At 42.0% G+C, this 5,860-nt stretch overlaps 1 pseudogene; it reads right to left on the bottom strand.

The window, feature by feature from the left end:
* Window positions 1–2,943: 2,943 nt before the first annotated feature.
* LOC146341540 (olfactory receptor 14A16-like) lies at window positions 2,944–3,791 on the bottom strand (annotated as a pseudogene).
* Window positions 3,792–5,860: the final 2,069 nt, after the last annotated feature.

Below are 5,860 nucleotides of genomic sequence, written 5' to 3'. Positions count from 1 at the left end.
TCCATGTTGAGGTTTAATGCTTCCTTCTAAATTGCAGTTTTGTGAAAACAGATTAAGTCACCTAGTAAATTATCTATACCAGGAACTGGACAGTGAGTATGTTACTGTTCTTCTGCTGGACCTGTCAGAAACATGTCCACGGTATCCATCTGAACCAACTGATGATTCCAATTTGGAAAGGAAGTTCAAGGAGGTGATGAATCTTTGATGCTGTGGATTCCTCTTTGATGCCAAGGCTGTGAGTCTGTGGTATCCCACAGGGTTCCCTCCTATCCTGCACAAAGTTTAACATCCACCTGAAACTGTTTGGATAAGTCATCTAGGTATTTCAGTTTGATGTCATCAATACAGTGATGACACCCAACTCTATTTCTCTCTTCCAGCTTTTTCTAGCAAGTTCATAGAGGTCCTAAACTTGTGCCTGGAGGCAGTAATGGGCTGGATGTGGGCAAATAAACTGAAGTTTAATCCAGACAATATATTGGTGCTCTTGGCCTGTACTGTTAGCCCAGGGATAGGGGTTTAACCTGTGTTAGACTGGGGAGTGTATCCCTTGAAAATGTAGGTTTGTTGTTTGGGGGTTCTTTGGGGCCTGGCCTGGGCACATAGGCATTCAGGCTATCATCAGCTTTACGATAGTTTCCTAGCCAGAAAATTGTCGGATACTTTCAGTGAAGCCAAATTGATCAGCTTCACCATTCTGGTGTTTTGCATTGTTTGGGTCTCCTTTGTTCCCTGTGCCCTGAGCACCAAGGGAAAATATATAGGAGCAGTGGAAATTTTAGCCCTCCTGGCCTTCAATACTTGTTTGTTGGCTTACATCTTTCTCCCCAAATGCTATGTTATAGCTCTAAGACAAGATCTCAACAACCAGAAAGCTGTTAACAGACGAAAAGAAGAATATTTGATTCTTAAGTTTTTGTTGTTTTGTGTGTTTTTCTGTACATTTACTTATTTTCCTATGATGCCTAAGTGTAGTGACACCAGTGAAATATATGTGTAAATTAAACTTGGCTAAGTGCTTTGGGTTTTGGAATGTGGGTTGAATAAATGATGTCACAGTTGACTTTTCTGTCTCCAGTGGTCAATTGAGGTGCAGAGACTAGAAATAAGCAAGATGAGAAGAGTTCTCTGTTATGATAGACTCCAACTCACCACGGGTTGGTGAGTTGGAGTCCAGGGGAATGACCTGTGGAACACTTGGCAGATGCACCCCATTTGGCAGATTCCTCTGACAACCCTACTTGCATTAAGTAAGAACACTGATCCACCCAGCCCAATACTTCCTATGGAGCCTACATAAATATTTACGTAGCCTATCACGGCTAAAAACATGAATGCAAATGGCAGCCGCCGCAGCCGCAGCCATTTGCATCTACAGGCTCCACACGCCTGCAAATGCACCCAGCCAGCAGCTCCGCGGAGTTGCTGTGGAGCGGAGCTGGCTGGGTTAGGATTTTGGGAGGAGGTGCGGAGTGCCTCTCCCCCACCGCGAATCACCCCTATGAAAAGGTAAGTGACTTTTGCACATCCCTACAGCAAGAATAAGGCATTTGTGAGATTGTAACCAAATCCATCCACTTAGAATATTTTTTTTCTTTAAACCTCTGCTTTACTCTTATCAGAAGGAAAAGAAGGAAAGGACTCAGTAGTGCTCTTGAAAGGATTTGTTTGGAAGGCGAGAATCGCTCATATGTGTCAGCTTGAGCCAATACAAAGCGAGAACAGCGTTAACCAACCAGCTATCCAGGATCCTTCCAGTAAACTGCCCAACTGCTAGGCTGAGAGATGTAAAAGAGCTTGAAAGTTTTTAATGACAGACAAAATAGAACCAATCCCTCCCATAAAGCACATTGATTAGAGCTGCTGGTAAAACATGCTGTAGGAGTAGAAGGTGGACATGTCAGTCACCCAACAACACTCCCTTCTCCCCCTTCCCCTATAGATCTGAAACTGCTTTACATTTATTTTGGGATACATGAAATCTGTGCAAGCACATTTCTTGTCTCTGAAACACAAGTTGATGGTGAAGCCCTGTTCTGCCCTGGGGTTCATCTCTGTTGTCTTAACTGGGAACCCTGCTTCAACTTAGGACTCCACAGAAATGGGCCGAGGCTATCCATTTCTGTTGAGGGTTCATCTGAATCCATTGCCCATCTCTAATTTCTTTGCATAAAATTTATGAGAATGTGGATGTTCACAATCACGCTATGAGATTTTTAATTTTAGGGGGCATTTTCCACATAGCCTCATTGATGTCCTTGCTCCTGAAGCTATAAATGACAGGATTCAGAACTGGGGGCGAAACTGTGTACAAAATGGCAGAAACCAAATCCACAGTGGGAGAGGAAAGTGATTGAGGCCGTATGTAGAAATAAAGTGGTTGCCCCTGACTGAGAGACAGAAAGAAATGAAATTTGGGCCATTACTGAGACCAACATGAGGAGTGCGTTTTTCAATTTCATCTATGCTATATATCAGCTATTGTACTAGAACTCTGCCACAGCAGCAATTGTGGCTTGCAATTGAACAATGCATTATTGGAGAATCCTCTGTCAATATTTTGTGAAAACAAAAACAAAAAACCCCATGTAGCAACATAAATATTAACATATATGAGATGTCCAATTTCAAAGTAGAAAAGGATATATCTGTAAGTTATTAAGCTCTATTTTACTAAGCTCTGTCTCAGCTGTACACTACATCATGTTTTGACATGTTGAAATCAATAGGACAAGTTAGTCACAAATAATTTAAGTCCCATTGATTAAGATGGGTCTATTCTAAACACAACTATGTCAGGATCTGACCTTAGTATTTCTATGCATAATCTTTATGAGAATGTGGATGTTCGCAATCATGCTACAAGATTTTTAATTTTGTGGGGTATTTTCCTCACAGCCTTTTGTATGTCCTTGTTCCTTAAACTATAAATAATGGGATTCAGATCAGAACTGGGGGTGAAACTGTATACAAAACAGCAGAAAGCAAGTCCACAGTGGGGGAGGAAAGTGCTTTAGGCCTCATGTATGAAAACCCAGCTGTGACGATAAACATACAAAAGACAGTCAGGTGGGACGTGCAGGTAGAGACAGCTTTATATCAGCCTAGAATGGATGGAATTCTCAGCACAGCAGAGATGATGTAGCCATAAGAAGCAAAAAGTGCAAAACAAAATGACTCTACGGTGAACCCGAGGACCAAAATCAGAATCTGGTTGACTTTTGTATCAGTGCAAGAAATCTTTAGAAACTGAGGCATATCACAAAAATACTGGCCAACTTTATTGTGCCCACAGAAATTTAAAGTGAAAGTTAGACTAGTTTCTAACACTGCATGGAGTAGACTGCTTATCCAGGAAGCAGATGCCATTTGGACGCATTCCTGCTCATGAGTAGCCTATATTGCAGGGGATGGCAGATTGTGACGTAATGGTCTTAAGCCATGAATGTGAGCAAGGCAAACTCACTTCCTACAAATGTGACAACTAAGAACACCTGTGTGACACAGCCAGCAAAAGAAATTGCTCTGTTGTTCATCAACAAAGTGCTTAGGGATTTGGGAACTGTAGTAGTGATGTAGCAGACATCTACAAGTGAAAGGTTGACCAAAAAGAAGTACATGGGGCTGTGAGGGTGCTGGTCTAGCACCACAGCTGTGATGATGAGAAAATTTCCCACTAAGGCTATTAAGTAAATGAAGAGAAACATCACAAAACGCAAAATTTGCACACCACGGTCATCAGAAAATCCCACCAGAAGGAACCGGGTCACATTCGTTTGCGTGGCCATTCCATATATTTGGGTCCTTCTGCAGAAAAGAGTCGAAGGATAGTCAGTTATTGGAGGACACAACTCAGTTTAAATATGATTGTGCTGCAATTTCATAGCCCTCCACAAACGTTGGTAGTTCTGGATGTCCCTGAATATGGGGTCAATCGAGAGAAGTACTTTGGCATGTGGATGTGCGAGAGCAAGCCACTCTTTTTGGCTCTTCTCTCTTCTGCATACTGATCTTAATTCATAAAGGTTCATTATCTAATGTTATCTTAACTCTGGTTTATTTTAAACTGAAGTTGCCAGTCAGTGATATGCAAAATGTACCTGGGAGCAGAACACCTGTTATACAAACTGCTTCTTTAAGTACTTTAGTTCTTCCATAGCAATGCCCATGTACAATGCCACAGTTCTATTAAAAGCATTAGAGATATTGTGATAGTTCAGAGACTGTTTGCATCTCAAGTCCTATGTGTACATTAGCACTGTTGTTGACATGTGTCCCCACCCCAAGAAGATGTATAACAAGGATAGCAGACATGTATTCACATACATTCCACTGACATGATTCTTGCCCCCCACAAAAGATCAGTAGAAAGATCACATAGATCAGGCACATAGATGTATAGAGAGATGTAGGAATTAATATATCTTTCAGTTTCTTTTAATTTCTCATCACCCCCCAAAGTTAAGTTCAACCTATCATGTTTCTCCATCTGTTTGCAACTGAACAGAATTACGTACATTTTTGTGGAAGTATTTCAAAATATATTCATTTTTTACAAGCAGTTTTCCTTAGTATAATCTTATGTTGTACATTTGTTCTCTCCCTCTCCGTCTCTCTCTCACACATACACAGAGGGGGGAGGAGAGGGAGAGCAAGGTTTTCCCTAACATACACATTTTGCATGCATTTTTATTCAGAAATCTGCATCACTAAATTCTGAAAAGTAAGAATACCACATGAGAATTGCATTTTATTTGCATTTTGATTCAAGAAGTGCAAATGCAAGCTGAACAAAATTCTCCTCCATTCCTAGATGGATTTGCACACTTCTTACATCATATTCTTCAGCACCTTACATGAAGTGGAATTTGTACAGGTCTCCCCCAATATACCCCCACGTGTACAGATTTCCGAGGTACAACATCATCATCATAGAATCATAGAATCATAGAATAGTAGGATTGGAAGGGGCCTACAAGGCCATCGAGTCCAACCCCCTGATCAATGCAGGAATCCAAGTCAGAGCATCCCTGGCAAATGGCTGTCCAGCCTCGTCTTGAAGGCCTCCAGTGTGGGAGAGCCCACCACCTCCCCAGGTAATTGGTTCCATTGTCGTATTGCTCTGACACTCAGGAAGTTTTTCCTGATGTTCAGCCGGAATCTGGCTTCCTGTCACTTGAGCCCATTATTCCGTGTCCTGCACTCTGGGATGATCAAGAAGAGATCCTGGCCTTCTTCTCTGTGACAACCTTTCAAGTACTTGAAGAGTGCAATCATATCTCCCCTCAGTCTTCTCTTCTTAAGGCTAAACATGCCCAGTTCTTTCAGTCTCTCTTCATAGGGCTTTGTTTCCAGTCCCCTGATCATCTTTGTTGCCCTCCTCTGAACCTTTTCCAGTTTGTCTGCATCCTTCTTAAAGTGTGGTGCCCAGAACTGGACACAGTACTCCAGATGAGGCCTAACCAGTGCTGAGTAGGGGAACTAGTACTTCCCGGGATTTGGAAGCGATGCTTCTATTAATGCAGCCCAAAATAGCATTTGCCTTTTTTGCAGCCACATCACATTGTTGGCTCATATTCAGCTTGTGATCGACAACAATTCCAAGATCCTTCTCGCTCGTAGTGTGGTTGAGCCACGTATCCCCCATCTTGTAACTGTGCATTTGGTTTCTTTTTCCTAGGTGCAGAACTTGGCACTTGTCCCTATTAAATGCCACTCTGTTGTTTTCTGCCCAGCACTCCAGTCTATCCAGATCACTTTGAATTTTGTTTCTGTCTTCCAAAGTATTAGCTATCCCTCCCAATTTTGTGTCATCTGCAAATTTGATCAGCATTCCCTGCACCTCCTCCTCCAAGTC

This window comes from Heloderma suspectum, chromosome 6, assembly GCF_057233095.1.
Source record: "Heloderma suspectum isolate Gila_16-S chromosome 6, 16-S_ref, whole genome shotgun sequence".
In the NCBI taxonomy this organism is placed as follows: domain Eukaryota; kingdom Metazoa; phylum Chordata; class Lepidosauria; order Squamata; family Helodermatidae; genus Heloderma; species Heloderma suspectum.
The sequence above is the reverse complement of the archived record's forward strand: the minus strand, read 5'-3'. Positions and strand labels throughout refer to the sequence as shown.